At 40.5% G+C, this 17,628-nt stretch overlaps 1 protein-coding gene and 1 long non-coding RNA gene across 3 annotated transcripts in view; one reads left to right on the top strand and one right to left on the bottom strand.

The window, feature by feature from the left end:
• Positions 1–14,189, top strand: part of LOC134739588 (uncharacterized) — a 98,239-nt gene extending 84,050 nt beyond the window's left edge. Inside the window, exons 3-5 of one of the 2 annotated variants that reach the window (XR_010126393.1) lie at positions 6,116–6,331; positions 7,399–7,512; positions 14,096–14,189. This is a non-coding gene — a long non-coding RNA (uncharacterized LOC134739588). The remainder of the gene's footprint in view (positions 1–6,115; positions 6,332–7,398; positions 7,513–14,095) is intronic. The other variant, XR_010126392.1, reaches the window with a different exon arrangement.
• The window catches only part of ZNF366 (zinc finger protein 366), a 67,217-nt gene that overhangs the window by 36,973 nt on the left and 12,616 nt on the right, over positions 1–17,628 (bottom strand). The gene's annotated exons all lie outside the window — the stretch shown is intronic.

Consider the following 17,628-nt stretch of genomic DNA (forward strand, 5'->3'; position numbering starts at 1 on the left):
TCTGCATGACTATGATACTTCTGAAAGGTTGGGCTGTGGGATTTTTTTTTTTCACTTCTGTCTTGGAAATCACCTCCATATGCTGGTTGGACTTCAGGATACGATTTCTTTACATTGAGAAAGCATTTCCCACCATATAGAGGAGACAAAGTGGAACTGCTGGTTTTTCAACTCCCTTAATGGCTTTCAATGCCATTTGTCAAAAGGTGGGTTTTCTTTACAACATTAAAAAAAATTTCTAACAACAAACAACTAAATGCAAAATCTTCCCTTGTACTTTGATTGATGGTTCACACCTTTTGGAATATCTAGCTCATATTTTTAGAAAGAAGCAGCTGGTACTCTTGACATTTAATTTCAACAAAATGCCTCATTCAATTCCTTCTTTCCCAGAGAGGGTGCACAGAATATTGGAAAATATCCAGTGGCACTGATCCAAGTGTCTACATTAAGTGTGGAGGAATGGCAGGGTATGCTTTTAATGTCCTGGAAGTTGAGCTAATGGCATCGAAATGGCTGATCTTAAGAAAACATGATTGTGACAAGGAAGGATGACTATTCTAGCTGCTATTGATATCTGCAGGAGGGACCTTTAAAACTGAGGGTGACCAAATAGGTTTCTGTTTCTGGGTTAGTGTTTTACACAAAGAGCTTTGCTGCAAATCAACAATTCTGGTGATAATAATGATAGCTATTATTAACTGAGGACTCACCACATGCAAGTCTTTTGTATGGATTCTATGGTTTAATCAGTACAATTATCCCTATTTCATAGGTAAGGAATTTGAGGCACAATGAATATAAATGACTTATCTAAGGTCACATAACCTGGAAGTAAGGGATCAGACAGTAAATATTTTCAGCTTTCTGAGGCACACAGTCTCTGTTGCAACTGCTCAATCCTGCCAGTGGCAATGAAAGCAGCCAGAGTCACCACATAAATAAATGGAAGTGGCTGTGTTTTAATAAAACTTTATTTACAAAAAAAAGTGGTGGGCTGGATTTGACCTGAGGTCTATAGTTTGCCAATTTCTGCTCTTAGTCATGACATAAGAACTATTGCAAACAGTTGTTGAGCCCACTTACATAATGGCCTTCTGGATAAATAATTGAGGGGTTTTTTTTTTAAATGAATCCTATTTCTGAATTCCAGCAACACTCTCAATGTTTTGGTGGGAAAAGACATTTCAGTGAGTAGGATTGTAAGACTACATAAGAAACCTTCAGGGGAAAGCCTCCAAGGGTGTCATGGCTCCCAGGAGTTTGTGAGCTGGGCAGTGAAAGAGGAGTTAGATTTATGCAATGTCTGCTCTGTGCCAGGCCCTGTGTGGGGGCCTTTCACACTCACCCATTTCTTCAGTGTCTTGATATACCACCCGTTCTACGCAGGTTTCAAGCTGGCACACAAAAACACACACAACCACAAAGATAGAATAATGGAAGGAAAGGGAGTATTGTATCATTTAATCCCTGCATCAATCCTGCAACACAGTGCCATTATTCCATTTTATGGATGAGAAATCAAAGTATAGAAGGGAACTGGCTTGCCTGAGGTGAGGGAGTGAGTAAGTGGCTGAGCTGGCATTCCACCCCAAATGTGCCCAATTTCTTTGCCTGTACACCTTTCATTAGTCCACACTGCTGCTTTAGAGTGAATGGCACACCTCACCTTGCTTAACTCAATCACTGAGTTTGGAATGTCAGTTAAATTTGAGATTCTATTTATTTTTACCCCTTGAAAAGAAAAGGAAACCCTGGTAATCCTACTCATTTTACATGATTGCTGTAATAATCAAGCAAGATAGAGTAGGTGAAAGATTTTTGCAAAGGGGGGAAATATTCTGCAAATGTAAAGTGGTGGTACCTGCCAGGGAACTGGCCATTGAAAGGGTTTGCCCACCCCAGGGGGACTTTGTCTACTGAATCATCAGACGGCTCAAGTCTGGGAAGACATTGGCCTCTAAAAACCCCCTGAAATCAGTCCAAAGCCCAGGAACTTGGAAAAGGTTACAGAATAGTCATTCAATTTCTACTCACATAAATGACTCTTATAAACACTTGTTTCATCACCATCCCTGCCTCCCTCCCTGCTTTCCTCCAAGAGATTTTCCTCCTACTTCTGTTGTAGTTTCAAATGGGCTCTTCCTCTTGAGGATGAGTGTAAATCCAGCCCTTTATCCCAGACCTAGCCCTTGCCCATTTGTTTCAACAATACCATTATAACAGGAAACATTGTACCAGCTTCATTCCAAGTCCAAAGCTCCAACTCATTGGTAGAGATGGCTTTAGTGAGTCTGCCTTACTCCTATGATTTTTTAAACCTCTGGCTAAAAGTCAGAAACTAGGAAGGTTGAATAGCCTGATTGTACAAGAAAACAAATCCTGGCTTGGTGTGGTGGTTTACACCTGTAATCCCAGCACTTTGGGAGTCCGAGGCAGGAGGATGGCTTGAGCCTAGAAGTTTGAGACCAGCCTGGGCAACATAGGGAGACACTGTTTCTATTTATTAAAAAAATTAAAAAATTAAAAATTAAAAAAAGAAAAATAAAAAAAATCCTGTATGTCAAAAATCACATAACATTTAAAAGGAAATGACAAACCAAAAAATTTTTTTTCAACATATGACAAATAATTAATGTTACCCAATGTCTAAAAGCTTCTATAAATCAATCACAAAAGTGACAACTTAAAGTGGAAAATTGGTCAACAACCACCAAAATGCAGTGTAGAAGAACAATACTAATGACAAATTTTTTTAAACTTTTTTGGGGGCTAGTTTCAAGTAACACCAGATTCCTAATTATCATAGAATCACCAGTAATAGAGATGTTTAGACAAAATATACAGGATCATATCTGGCATATTTAAGTTGCATGAGTGTGTGTGCACAAGCATGTGTAATCTCTATATAAACACACACCTGCCTGAGACAGCTTAGATGACTGGAGGGTATAAGACTGGAGACAGGGATTGGACTGAATTTCAGGTTTAAAACTTGTGAAAACAACACATACTAATATAACCAAGACTTCAACCTGAGAACTTGAACAAAAGGTGAAAAAACAGATATATTTAAGGAGGAGATGCAAGCAGGCTCACAAAGTCTTGTTTTGCAGCAATGGCTGGAATGTGGTATACACGGTCCAAGGCTCATCTACGGCAGAATCATGCATGAGAAAAATCCATTCATGAAACTAAATCATCCTAAAGCAAATGACACTTCATGAGTAGAGACTAAAACCAAAGTGTGAAGGACATTTTCCAAATCAACGTGAAAGTATGCAGAAATAGCTGGATCTAAATTGAATAAGAATTGTGTGACAAATTGCTGAGGTACTGAGGGAAAGCCAATTAAGCACTGAAGGGCCTCTTCTGAGAGACTGGATGCCACAGACTGAATCTAGAAGAAGATTCTGCATAAAGAATATTTTCTTGGAAGGTTTGGCAAAAGAAAGAGTTCTTTTAAGTGCTTTCCCATAACTTATTTTCTGTTCCTTGGAGCTTTTCGACTTGTAGTGGTTTGGAATGACTTGGTTCTGGTGGATTTCAATCAATATCCCTCCCTTCCTGTACTCCATGCCTCCCCACAATCCCCCTGTCTTGGTGGAGTAACAGGTTGATTCTGTTTTATCACTAACCTTCTCTAACTTCCTTATAAAAGGAGTACATTAGATAACATTTAATGGGCATTTGGGAAATGAACCTTTCAAGTTTTCATCTTCAGTTATACTGATTGAAGAAGACAGAACTAATTTGAACGCATAAATAAATAATGGAGTGAATAAATAACCAAACATCTTTCTACTGAGGGTCTCACCTGGAAAGAGATAATTCATTTGAGTCTTTTTAATAACAACAAAATACAAGCAAATTCAATCTAGAGTTTGCAGAATCGCCTATAGTTTCTAAAACCTTTGAGTTCTCAGAGTAAATAGCTGTTGTGTAGAAATTAATGGAAAATTCAACGTGAGTGAAGACTGCTTCGTAGGGAGGATTAAGCGAGCCACACTTAAAGAGCCCCTGTATATCGTATTGCCGAAGAAGTGAGCCCTGGGCCAATTCACAGCTTGTGAACTTCATGTGGAGAAAGAGTGCAAGGAATATTGAAGGACGGAAGGAACACCATGTGTGGACACCCTAAAACGGACAGGTGACTCAGCTCTCTGGGTGTTAGAGGGCTATTGGCAAATAATAGCCGTAATAAAAAGCCCGTGCAGCCTCATGGTTAGCAAAGAACAGAAGAAAGTCCTGAAAGCTGTTGAGATAAGCTGGCTACTGATCAGATATATTAAAAGACAAAATGTGTTAGTACCCGAATTAGATTAAGGTGAACAATTCTATGTAATTTATTTTTAATGACCTTTAAATAGTATAATTTATTACCATTGTAAATAGAAGGCTGAAATATCTAAGAGAAAATTAAAATAATCAATAATACTACCACCAAGCGTTACTGTGTTAATATTTTGGTCTGTTTCTTTCAAGTCTTTTACTATGCATGAATATATTTTCTTTTACAGCACTACTTATTATATATCTCTATGCACTAGACAAATAGCACTGCGGTAGACAACTTTGTTCATAAATCCTTGTTACATCTCTATCATTTCCTTAGATTAGATTCTCTAGAAATAGAATTACAAAGTGAAAGTATATTAATTTTCAGGTCTTAATACATATTGCTAAATTGTTTTCCCAAAAGGTCAACCTAATTTATACTTATATTACTCATTTCTATAAATGTATCTTTTTGTCTTCTATGACTCCTTTTATTTTCCACCTGACATTAAGTAAGCTCCTACATTTGACCCAACATTATAATAAGAATAAGAAACAATTCTAGGTTTATTGAGATAATTATTTCATGACGTTGTGCTAACTTACACTGAGATAACTCTCAATTCTTTCAAAAATGTTCATACCCATTAGTACATTTAGTTCCCCCAAAATCCCTGAGGTGAAGAGAATTACTTATAGAATGTTTAGCTCAAGGAAAAGGGTTTCTGATATCCTCTAGTTCAGGTTTCATTCATCTGATAGAGGCATGGGCAAGATATGAGAGTTTTAAAGTTCTAGAGTCCAAGTGTCAGGAATCTCAGTTCATATATTCCTTCCCGCTGGATGACTTTGACTCTATCCTGGTCCGTGTAAAGTTTGTATCATTCTCAATTTCCTCCTCCCCTGCACTGTTTCATCAGTCCATTGGGAAGTACACCATTAGGTTTCTTGCTCTTCCAGGAGTATGAAAATAACTAGAAATCTGGACTCGGACTCATAAGTAGAGACAAAACAGTCTTGAAATGAATGTTTTACCTGTGATGTGGGTGAAAACCTAGAAAAGATCCCTCAAGATCATGTAATGAGCCAATGAAGTTGAGAGAGTCAGATCTGTGCTTAGGATGAACTTGATAAACCAAAGTAGTCAAGGGGAAGTTTAGTAAGAAGAAGTGTAGGGTTCCAGGCTCAACGTATTTCAGTATCAGACTATTCTGACAATAAGGACTACCAAATGCTGACATTTGCTGGGACTCCTCTGGATAATTCTCACCTGCTTCTCTGATTTAGGTAGCATAAGTGAGTTCTTTCAACAGACAGGGGACACCTTCAAGGGAAACCATCTATGCGCCCTAAAGATTGAATATTCTATGTTGCAGATTATCATCATGTTAATGTATTATGGGATTACAATATATTGCTTAGAGCTTAAAACAGCACTGTGCAGGTGTTTGAGAGTCAACCCATGGTCCACCACAGGCTCCGGAGAGCTGTTGCCTTGTTTCCCGATGGGAGTGAAATTTATTTTATTTAGAAACATCACAGTCGCATTTCTATTTTGTGTGTGTGTGTGTGTGTGTGTGTGTGTGATTTTAAATTCTGAGAAACCATATCTTAAAATGCCTGACATTTAAGAAAATCTGGCACTGTATTGCCACCACTGAAGCCAAGTATCACATGTGTAGAAAGTAGCACAAGCTTAGCATGCTGAGTGTGCCAAATTTCCCTTAAAATTAACATTTGCACCGTATGTTAGTACCCTAAACTCAATACTTTTTTGGCTGATGAAAATGCAAAAGGAAAACATTCCCAGACTGAGTCCTGTTCTCTTTCTTTGTAGATGCTGTTTTAAAGAAATTAGCAGTAGTCTTCCTTTGGAAGTAAAAATGAGTGCCTGCTGTAATTCATGGTGAGAAGTCAGGCATCCAGTGGTGTCAAAGCTAGAAGATCCATGCTGGTCAGGCAAAGGTACCTGAAGGTGTCAATCCTGCAAGGTTGTCCTGTGCTCTCCATTTACCATTCAGCCCCTCACAATGTCTTGGATAGTGACTCAGAGGTGAGGTCCAGCTTCTTCATCCTCTATCATGATGTTTGAGAGGGTAAAGTGAACAGGTGGAGACAAGAAAGCTCACACTGAACTTAGAGCATTATGCCAGACATTTAGATAATGCCCAGGCAACCCAGGGTAACAAGAGACCTATACCCACCCCTGTGGTGGGTCCCAGATGCTGGCTTCCTGGCCTTTGAGGTCACATTCCCTCTGAGATCCTTCCTCAGATAGCCCCTACCTGTCTCTGTGGCATGTGGCTTCCACAATATGAGAAGAAGCAACATTCTTTGTGCCTGTGAGCCAAGCATCTGCACCTTTCTAGATTTTCAGTGTATTTTGTACAAACCAGTGATATATCGCCATGCTCCCTGGACACCTGTGTGGCTCTGGCAGAGTTTGGGGCTCTCCTTGAATCACAGGGGAGACAGCCTTTCACTTCTAAATATTGATCCTAAACTGTACCAAGGGGAAGGATGAGAGAACAAAGTTGTGTTACCACTAAAACTGCCAGAGATATTTAAACTGTGATGGGAGTGATGGGCCCGGGGCTTCATCCCACTGGAGTATTAAGTAAGAATCATGTGCTCCCAGCCCTCAAGCAGGTTTTTTCATCTGTACCATGAGGGATACACAGCATTTAAGGGGCAAGTTTAAAATCTAAGAAAGTCTGAAGATCTAATTAAAAAAAAACTTTTTATTATGGAAAAGTTCAAACTATGAAAGTAGACAGAATAATATCTGTCCTTATACTTAGTTTCAATTCATGACCAATCTCATTTCATCTATACCTCACTCACTTCCCCACCTTCTGATTGGGATGCTTTTGAAGCAGATCCATGACATCATATTATTTCATCTATAAATATTTCAGAATGTATCTCTTAAACATGGGGACTTTTTCTTAAAACTTAGCCGCAATAGTATATTATACCTAAAACTCAATAGTTTCATTAATCATTTAAATAGTCAGTATTCAAATTTCTTTAGAAAAATTCAACTTTTTTGCTTTGGAATGAAGGCCATTTTGGAGTTTTGTCAGTTCACTATTGAACTAGTCAAATTCCACCTTTCAGATATCACAGAAGAGTTAAGGTTGAAAGGAAAGATCTCTTCAGGAGCGACGACAAGAGAAGGAAAAACTATTTGGACTTCCTTATCCAGAGTCAATGGTCACTAAGACTGAAAGGGTAAGTACCCATTACCCAGCCCCATCACACGTCCTTATTGTAGACTGAGGCACAGGATAGTAAGCTGATGTCCCCAAATGCACATGGCTAATTAATGACAAAGTATTCAATTTTAAAATGCAGGAGGCTCTGTTTAAGGTCTTACCTACTTTTTAAATTACCATAGAAGGACCTATATTTCCAGTGCTTTGTTCATGACTTTAAAATGTGTGTGGCTTGACGGTTTAGAGCTGTGCTGTATAATTCAGTACTCATTAGCCACATGTGGCTTTTGAGGACATCAAATTCAGTTAACCTGGATAGAGGTATGCTGTACATGTAAAATGCACACTAGATTTCAAAAATTTAGTAAAAAAAATTAAAAAATATTTAGTAATTATTGTATTCTCTTGATTAAATGTGGAAAAGATATTTTTCAACATCGACACTCAGCATATGTTAGAGTGGTCATTTTACATAGATTTGTGTGATTATTCACTTAATGTCTGACTCTCTCCATACTGTTTGCTCCATGAGGTCAGGGATCCTGTTAGTTCACAGTCACTATTGTGCCTGCCCCATAACAGACCCTCAGTTAAAGAAAGGAACAAAGGAAGAACAACTGGAATCCCGCCTGCTCTCGCTGTGTCTCTTCCTTCTTTATTACCTCTTCCCAGTTCACTAATGTGTTCTTGGACAGGCCACCTGAGTAAACTGGTATATGAATTAGCAAATCCTATGGGCTCCATTTTCAATGTCTGTCCAGAATCCAAGCACTTCTCACCACTTCCACTGCCTCTATCCTGGTCAGGCCGCCAGAGGTTCGTTCCAGGATCATTGTAACAGCCTCCTGACTCTTCTCCTGTCTTCTCCCTTGGGCTCCTGTCTGCTCAACACAATAGTCAGGCAGGTTCTATTAAAATGTAAATCAGATCTTGTCATTCCCCTGCTCAAAACTCTCTAGTGATTTTCCATCTATTTCAGAGTAAAAGCCACAGTCCACGCCGTGGCCTACAAGTCTCTACATGAAATTTCTCCCTGTTACTCCTATGACCTTATGCCCTACCACCCGCTCACTTGCTTCTTCCACTCCTGCTCTCCAGCCGCTGGTTGTTCCTGGCACACACCAGGCATTCTCTCACCCCAGGGCCTTTCACTTGCTGTTCTTTCTGCCTGGACAGCTCTTCCCCCAGATACCCACATGCCTTTTTTGCTTCCTTCAAGTTTTTGCTCAATACCGTGTCTGAAGTGAGGCCACCCGAACTCTGGCTGCCAAGCACTCCGTATTCTCTCTCCTTCCTGACTTAATTTTTCTCCATATCTTCTAACACACTGTGTACCTTACTTTATTCGTTGTTCATTTTCCTCCACTAGAATGCAACTCTGTGTACACAGGAATGTTTGTCTTTTGTTTCCTTATATATTCCTACTGCCTAAAATAATGTTTCGTGGGAGGTTGTTGCCTGGTAAATATCTGTTGACTGTGAGACTAAAGCTTAGCCTATGCACCTGAAAAATAGGCAGACTTGAGACCAGCCATGGGGCTTGAACATGCAGAACTGGCCTGTGCTGTCAGTGAGACCAACTCAGCTCTACCTTGGTGCTAGTTCAGGAGACTTGGAGGCTCCTTGCACTCAGATTGGCGGCCTAATCTTACAGCTCAGTTCTGATGACTGTGAGGCCCAAGGGAACAGTCTGGATTCAGGGAGTAGAGGTCTAACTGGCTCCTCCCAACATCCTCTGTACCTCCTCTGTCCTACACCACCACACACAAACATACCACAACATTCTCTCCCTTCCCAAGGACAGACTTGGGCTATTTCTAAAACTGAGATTCTGATCCAAAACAGTAGCCAACACATAGTGCATCCCATGTGTACAGGAAAAGACAGGAGACCTCTGAGCAATTTCCTGGCCTTATATTTTTCCATTCCAGTAAATGAGGCCTTCTTTAGCTCAGGAATCTGTCTCTGAACCAAGCCAATGCTGTAATGGTGCATGCCATTTGCTACTGCCTGGCTTATTTCTTTGTTCTTTTATTTTCCTTTTTTTTTTTTTTTTTTTAGATGGAGTCGCTCTGTCACCCAGGCTGGAGTGCAATGGCCTCTGATGTGGGCTCACTGCAACCTCTGCATCCCGGGTTCAAGCGATTTTCCTGCCTCAGCCTCCTGAGTAGCTGGGATTACAGGCGCCTGTCACCACGCCTGGCTACTTTTTGTATTTTGGTAGTGATGGGGTTTCACCATGTTGGCCAGACTGGTCTTGAACTCCTGACCTCGTGATCCACCCGCCTTGGCCTCCCAAAGTGCTGGGATTACAGGCATGAGCCACTACGCCCGGATTCTTATTTTCCATTTTAAGTGATCAATAGTTAGGTTCTTTCTGTCATGAAGCTTCAACAACCAGCTCTTCTGGTTGGCTACCAGTTAAGGCATATATAATGCTACCGGAGAGTTTCCTTCCTAAACTGGCATTTTATTCAATAATGCATAATACTCAAATTGAGCTCTCTGTCTTCAAAGAGTTTTGCAAACTTTACACCTCATTAGGCTGAGCAGTGCTTGAGCTCGAGCTTTATGGATTGGACCCCAGCAAGGTTAAACAATTTGCCTCAGGCTAAAACCTGCTTTGCTCTGAACAAAGTACTTTGTCTTTTTTAATGAATCAGAAAAATATAATGAATAAAAAATGTAGTTCCCTAACAACTATGTTTTCAGTAATTTGATTCCAAGTCGTTTCCATGTGCTTTTTTAGGCCATATTTGGGGTTCTTCCTAGTCTTCTGATATCATTTCACAGTCCTTCTTCTCCCCCCCTCTCTCCCTCCTCCTCTTTTCCTTCATCCTCTTTGGCCTCTGGGATACTCTAGCTGCCAAGGGGCAACTACCATGCCCGTAGCCTGACAGCAACCCTTGTCCCTCTCCCTCAGGGACCCACTTTCAGATGATAAGCATATTGCTGTTAAAAGATGGCGAAGGCGTAAGCTCAAGTTCCTAGGTGTGGTGGAAACCACAGAATAAGTTAGTGTATCTTTTGGCCTATGTAGTAATGGACAAATATGGGTATTTTGCAAAATGCAAAATACCAGGACAGGTTAAAGTCTGAAATTCTACCTGTGGCAGACTGCTTAGGATTTCTTCTTCATATTTTTCTCCCCCATTAGAAATAGGAAAGTCTGAGAAGAACTGACATAACAGGGTACTGGGTGTGGTGGCTCACAGCTGTAATCCCAGTGCTTGGGGAAGCTGAGGTGGCTGGATCACTTGAGGTCAGGAGTTCGAGACCAGCCTGGCCAACATGGTGAAACCCCTTCTCTACTAAAAATACAAAAAAATTAGCCAGGCGTGGTCATGCACGCCTATAGTCCCAGCTACTGGGGAGGCTGAGGGGAGAGAATCGCCTGAACCCAGGAGGCAGAGGTTGAAGTGAGCCAAGATTGCGCCATTGCACTCCAGCCTGGGTAACAACGGAGTGAGACCCCATCTGAAAGAAAAAAAAAGAAAAAAAAGAACTTACATAACAGGGTGCTTCCTCTGGGTTCCAGGAGGAAGAAATGCTGGAATTGATTTTCTAAGGGCTGGTGGAATCAGTCTTTCAATATTGTTATTTTATTGCTCCTTTGAACAAAGATTTTTTTTTTTTTTTTTCCTGGAGACTGTTCTGGGTGAGAGAAATAGAGGGAATTTGGGAACATTCTTTTCCCTGGATTATGAACATCCACCAGGCAGCAGCCTTACCAAAGTAAGAGCAGAGCAACTCTTCTCTTATTATTTAACAAATAAAAGTAATAAGCAAGGAAATCTATGACACTAGAGACTAGGATTAAAAGAAAAATCTAGCATGTGTTCAAAGATACCACTTCTTTTCATATGATTTCACATCGAATGTGTTGAATCCCTTGAAGGAGAACTGAAGTGGGTAAAATGAAATAATAGCTGAGCCACAGTGATTTAGATTTTGCTTTAACCTGTCCACATCTGGGGCATGTGCATACCCCCTTAAGCCCCAAGAACACTTTAGCCCTGCAACCGCATTTGGAGAAGAGGTTGGGTACCGTGTATGGAACATGCTTGTGAAATGCACCCACTGTAGGAGAGCAAAGAGCTCAGAAGCTGACATCACAAAACCTGGCCTTGAAAGCCAGCTCCATCACTTCCTAACTTCCCTAAGCCTCAGTTCCTCAGCTATAAAAGGGAGACAATAATACTTTATTCATGAAATATTTCTAGCACTTCTTTTGGGCACATGGTTGTATTGCATTTTCCTATCCCTTTATAGGCGGGCATGGCACATGACTTGCTTTGGATAATAAAATGTGAGCACATGAGCACAAATGACATGTGTCATTTCCTTGAATCTTTAAGAAATAGCCCACAATTCTGGCCAGATGTGGTGGCTCATGCCTGTAATCCCAGCCCTTTGGGAGGCCAAGGTGGGTGGATCACTTGAGCGCAGGAGCTCAAGACCAGCCTAAGCAACACAACAAGACCCCATCTCAAAAAAGAAATTAAGAAAAAAAAAGAAATAGTCCACAATTTCATATTATTTTCTGTTTCTCTGCCACAGCAACCTGAAACATTTCAGATAACAGTTACTCTGTCAGTCTAGGGCCTAAAGGTAAGATGACCTGGATTTATATAGTGGATATGTAATACAAGTAAGACATATATTCTTGTTTTCTTTCTTTTTTTTTAAAGCCGGGAGATTTAGAGGTTGTTTGTTATTGGAGCATAACCTCGTCCATCCTGACTAATATATTTCTTCATGGAACTGGAGGAAGATTAAATAATGTACCTAATAGGTAATGTGCATGGCACATGGCAAGTGCTAAGTAAATGTTTGTTCTTTCCCCTCTTACCAAATTTCTCCACTCCATGATTTTTCCCAGCCCACGCTTACCAGCCCTGAGCTTTGCTACCCTTCAGAAAGTTGTTTTCAGTTTGAGAAGAATGAGAATGAACTTTGTTTTAAGACCTTTAAAAGTATTCCCTAATACCCTTTAAGAAAATGGGAGAGCCCCTGAATGGAGCAGGGTTGGGAGTTCCCACCATGGGAAGAGAACCTTCTCTCTGAAATTTACAAGAAAAAAAGAGCTAAGGGTCTTCTCAAGGGAATCAGCCAGAAAGTAAAACCCATGACCTCTGAAAATTTCCAACCACAGATAAAGCTCCACAATGCAGCAGCATCATGCTGCTATCACTTAGCTGGAATCAGGATACAGGCATCTCATGGGGACACCTTTCTAACTCTTCTAGCAGGTCATCTGTCTGGAGAGAGCTGCAGTCCTTGATCTGCTTAGTACCAGCTTTTCTGACATTTCAGCAGGAATGATGAAGAGGTTAGAGCTTCAGCTTGAGCTTCTTCCTTGCTGACTCCTTAAGACTCCCTTCCCTTCCTCCACAAGTTCCAGGCTTCAAGAGTAGCTTCAAGGGTCAGAGGAGGGAAGTCAACAGGGCCAATGTTGCTGCTTTGGCCAAATCACTTAATCATTTAATAACCTAGTCAATTAGGCCATCAACATAATACCTTTTTGGAGTGTTTACATCTACTGTGGAGATAAAAGCTCCTACCTAAAATTACTCTATAAAACCACGTCTTTGAGTTTTTACTCAAAGGGTAAATCATAACTGATCAATTTAGAAGGTAAATTTTGAAAATTTTGAGAATAAGGGAAGGAAAAAGGAATGGAAAACAGATGAGACAGAGCTGAATAAAGCCTCCACTTTTGAAGTCAGTTCCAGAAATGAGAGGCAAGCAGGACAGCTCCCCTGGAAGAGTAGACATGCTGAAAGATGGCAAGGTACCAAGGAGAGCATTCATTCATGAGATTTGTACTTAGCTTTGGTGGAGGCATGGGCACTGTGCTGGGCATGGAGGGACAATGGCAAGAAGACAGTGGTGGCCCTGGCCTTCTCAATGGGGGCAATGGCATTGCTATTTGGGGTCCATTTTTTGTCATGCCAGACTGTTCTGTGCATTGCAGAATTTTAACATCCCTGCCCACCCCAAGCCACCAGACGCCAAAAGTGCCCCTTAGTAATTGTGATAACCAGAAAGACCCTCCCTATTTCCAAATGCCTCTGTAGGCATTAGACTGACCCCAGTTGAGAACTACTGAACTTGAGCATGATAGTTGCTGTAAGTAACATAGTACATAGCTCTCAGAGGAGTGCAAAGAACCCCAGCAATGGTAGGAGGAGCCAAAGAGAAGCCTGCCCTGAGACCCTCTTCTCCCTGATGGCATGTGCTGTCTACATCTTTCCCTGACCTGTGGACTCTGAGTCCGAAGAAGACAGGGTCAGCTCTGAGCTGCTGTGGAGCTCTCAAAAGTCACTGGATTTAACGGAGTGGTTTGGGGAGTGCATATAATTATTTGAAGAAATAAGGAGAAACTATATGGGGTAGGGATTGGTTAGAAAGAACTCCCAGACATTCCTTGATAGTAAGCAAGTTGGCCTAGTACATGTTAATAGATGTAGAGCTGGCCCACAGCCCCACGAAAGGGGTGTACGTGGCCAAGACATGTCATTGCAGAATTCATGTTATCTGACTTGGGAACCTGGCACACAGTTTTGTCCACTCTAAGCCCTCTTCCTCATTTTTAGGTTGCATGTGATTATTTGGGAGAAGAAGAAGGATGATGAGAAAAAGGGAAACTAACAATTATTGAGCACCTAGCATGGCCAGCCGAAGTACTAAGTATGTCCAAGTATATTATTAATATATCACAGATACACTGAGTGATTTGTGAGAAGGAGCAGAAGCTTGGGAGTCAGGCAGCCCCGGGTTTGAATTCTAGAACTGTGGCAAGGTACTTAATCTCTAAGCTACAATTTCCTCCTATGGAAAATGGGGATAAAAAACACCAATAACCCAACTTGCCTGGTTATTATAAGATTTCATAAAATAATAAATTAAAGCACCTGATACCAGAAAAAGACACTTAATAAATGGCAATTATACTAGTATTTGGTTTTCCTAACAATAGTGTTAAGAAGATATTCTCATGGTTCTACAGAGAAAGGAAGAAGACCTGAGACAAGATTAGGGCTGGGGATCTAAAAATATGATAAAGAAAATCAATCATTTTATTTCAAGTTTCTTATTTATTTACTCCAGGTCCCTTCACCTGGGCTTTTTGAGGAAGAATTCCAGCAGTTGCTATGACTCTGAATATTGAATATTGGCCCTGGAGAGCCCAGCTCTACTCTGTACTGGCCAAAACCACTGGGATGGTGGTGGTGGAGGAGTGTTCTAGGTCAAACATTAGGGACAGGAACAAATTAGAGAATGTGCAAAGCAACGTGACCTACTGGTGAGGAGACATAAAACCATACCTTACTTAGATGGCTGGAGTTCCCTAGTATGTTAATAAGGAAGTGTGTTGGAGACCTGGGTTCTTGATAGCTTATGTTTAAATACTTCAAAGAGCTGACACTTGAAAGAACTTGATTTGTTTCATTTGATCCCAGTGGGTAGACATGGGGCCAGTGAATATAGGTGACAGGGAAGCATATTAATGTCCCTTATTGTAACTATGCCTAGAAAGTTCTGTAAGGCAGAAAATGGGTCTTACTTTAGTGTCTGTAGCATCAGCACAGGGCCTCCCCGACATGAAATGCCAAGGAGCACTAGCTGCTATCATCACTATGACCTGTCATCTGATTACTGCCTAGTCTTGGAAAAAGCAGTGGAGTCTGAGAAACTATGTTTTTCTTCATTGGCCCATTTGCCAAATACCTCTGTTAAACAACAAACAAACAAACAACAACAACGACAACAAAAACCAACCATGTCAGCCAGTGCTGAAACTCAGGACAGCTCATCTTTTAAAGTCAAGCAATAGGTTCTTTTCTCCCATCTTCAAAACCTCACAAAAACAAAACAAAAGCAAAAACAACTGTTGCTATAAGGCTAGAAGGTTGTTTATGTAGTAAACTAAATAGCTATCCCTGGGATGATCTGAAAGTAAAATTTTAAGCTAGCTAAACATTGAGCCTGCTATGAAAGGTCATTCTAACTTCCTTTGACCTTCTTACAGCTGTGGTCCTCAGCATTCTGGTTTGTGGCAAGAAAGCATCGCTTCTCTTCTCCCATTTAGAGGGTCTAACGGCCTTGTTTCCTCTTATGGTTTTTAATGAGGAATAAAGCCTTTACTTCACAACAGTTCCAAGCCCAAATTCTTCCCACCCGATCCCTTAAATGCATGTTGTGATACATCTAGCAGATAAAGCTGATAAACCTGTAAAGTCTGCTGGGCCAGAAAATATAGAAACATCATCAGCTCTCTAGCTTGAGCTCACCAAAATGAATATTCCCCAAATGTAGCCTCTGCACAAAAGCAACTGTCCTAATTGCCTGCCTGTGACCAAGGAAATGTAATTAGAAAATTACATATACAGAACTGCCCTTATTCCTACTTCACATTTTCATTTACTCACTAATGCATTCCAAAAATGTCTATTGAGCCCCAACTATGTGTCAAAAACAGTCTCAAGTATTCAGCAACAGTAACATTTGCTGAGTATTTCCTATGTGACAAGAATGTGCTAAAGACATCATAGGCATTAACTCATGCGACCATCACAGCACCCTCTGAGGTAGGTACTGCTATTCTCCTTATCTTGTCAATGAGGAAACTTGGACACAAATAAGTTAAGCAAATTTTCCAAGGTCACACAGATAATAAAGGAAAGAATTAGAAGTTTTTTGGGAGATAGTTGTTAGATGAAGGAAGAAATTAAACAACGATGATCAATACTTCCAAGCATTTTCTAGACTTTGATCAAGTATGCAAACCTATTATAGGTAGCAATTGAAGAATAGAAATGTTCTTTGCTATCAGAAGACCTAGATTCTTCAAAACACACCTTCTGCAACTTGTTAGTGAGCCCTAGCTTTGGTCTACTCCAGCGGATTCCAGACTTCTCAGATCAAGGACCTCTTGTAAGTTTAAAAAATAAACACATTTTGCACATTACTAATAAGTTAGAAAAATACAAAACAAAAGCTATTTTGAATTCAGTAACATTAAAATTTTTTTTCTTTTTTTCTTGAGGCAGAGTCTTGCTTTGTTGCCCATGCTGGAGTTCAGTGGCATGATCTCGGCTCATTGCAACCTCCACCTCCTGGGTTCAAGCAATTCCTCTGTCTCAGCCTCCCAAGTAGCTGGGCTTACAGGTGTGAGCCACCACGCCCAGCTTTTTTTTTTTTTTGTATTTTTAGTAGAGGTGGGGTTTCACCATATTGGCCAGGCCAGTCTCGAACTTCTGACCTTGTGATCTGCCCACCTCTGCCTCCCAAAGTGCTGGGATTACAGGAGTGAGCCACTACACCCTGCCTTAAAATTTATATTTAATCAATGAATGAGTTAATTACTGTAACATAACCATAACATAACATATACTATAACATAAACAGAGGTCCATATACTTCTAAACCATTATTTAGTCAGTCCAAAAACATTAAGCACTTGACATCTACATACAGACTCTTTGCAATAACTCTACATTACCCTGAAGATCCGTGGAGCTATATGACTTCAGCCAAATCCTTTACTCTGTCTGAGCTGTAGTTTCCTCATCTCTAAAGCAGGGATAATAAAAGCTGTTATTTCTTCAAAGGATCTGAGAGAATTAATGTGAGACCAGCAAGAATTTGGAGGGCCTCTTGTCCTAGAAAGTACAAACATCACTTAAAATACAGTTCCTGACAAATACAGTTCTGATGTAGTTAAGAAGAGCAGACAGACATGAAAGAATTATTAAGCAGAGCAACCACTAAACTGAACTGTGCCTTCTAGAATCCAGTTCTAAAATGTGATCTGATCATGAAAAGGAGTCTGCTATCACCTTATACACACAGGGGAAATTCAGCTCCTTTAAAAGCTGTCAGAGATTTTTTTTTTTCTTTTTTTTTTTTTGGTGTCAGGAGGGCTACTATTCGTGACTGAGACACTTGAAGTTACAGGGATTCACAGATAATTGTCTGGATTTAGATAAAACCCTTGCTTCTGCACTGAGACTGAAGTTGGGAAACAGGGGCGTGCACATATCATGGTAATTAGAGGTGTTTGGTTTGGTTTCGTTTGATTTGAAGCCAAATCAAAACTCATTGAAGACCAAAAAAACTCAATTTG

The sequence above is a fragment of the Pongo pygmaeus genome, chromosome 4, assembly GCF_028885625.2.
Source record: "Pongo pygmaeus isolate AG05252 chromosome 4, NHGRI_mPonPyg2-v2.0_pri, whole genome shotgun sequence".
NCBI classification, from domain to species: Eukaryota; Metazoa; Chordata; class Mammalia; order Primates; family Hominidae; genus Pongo; species Pongo pygmaeus.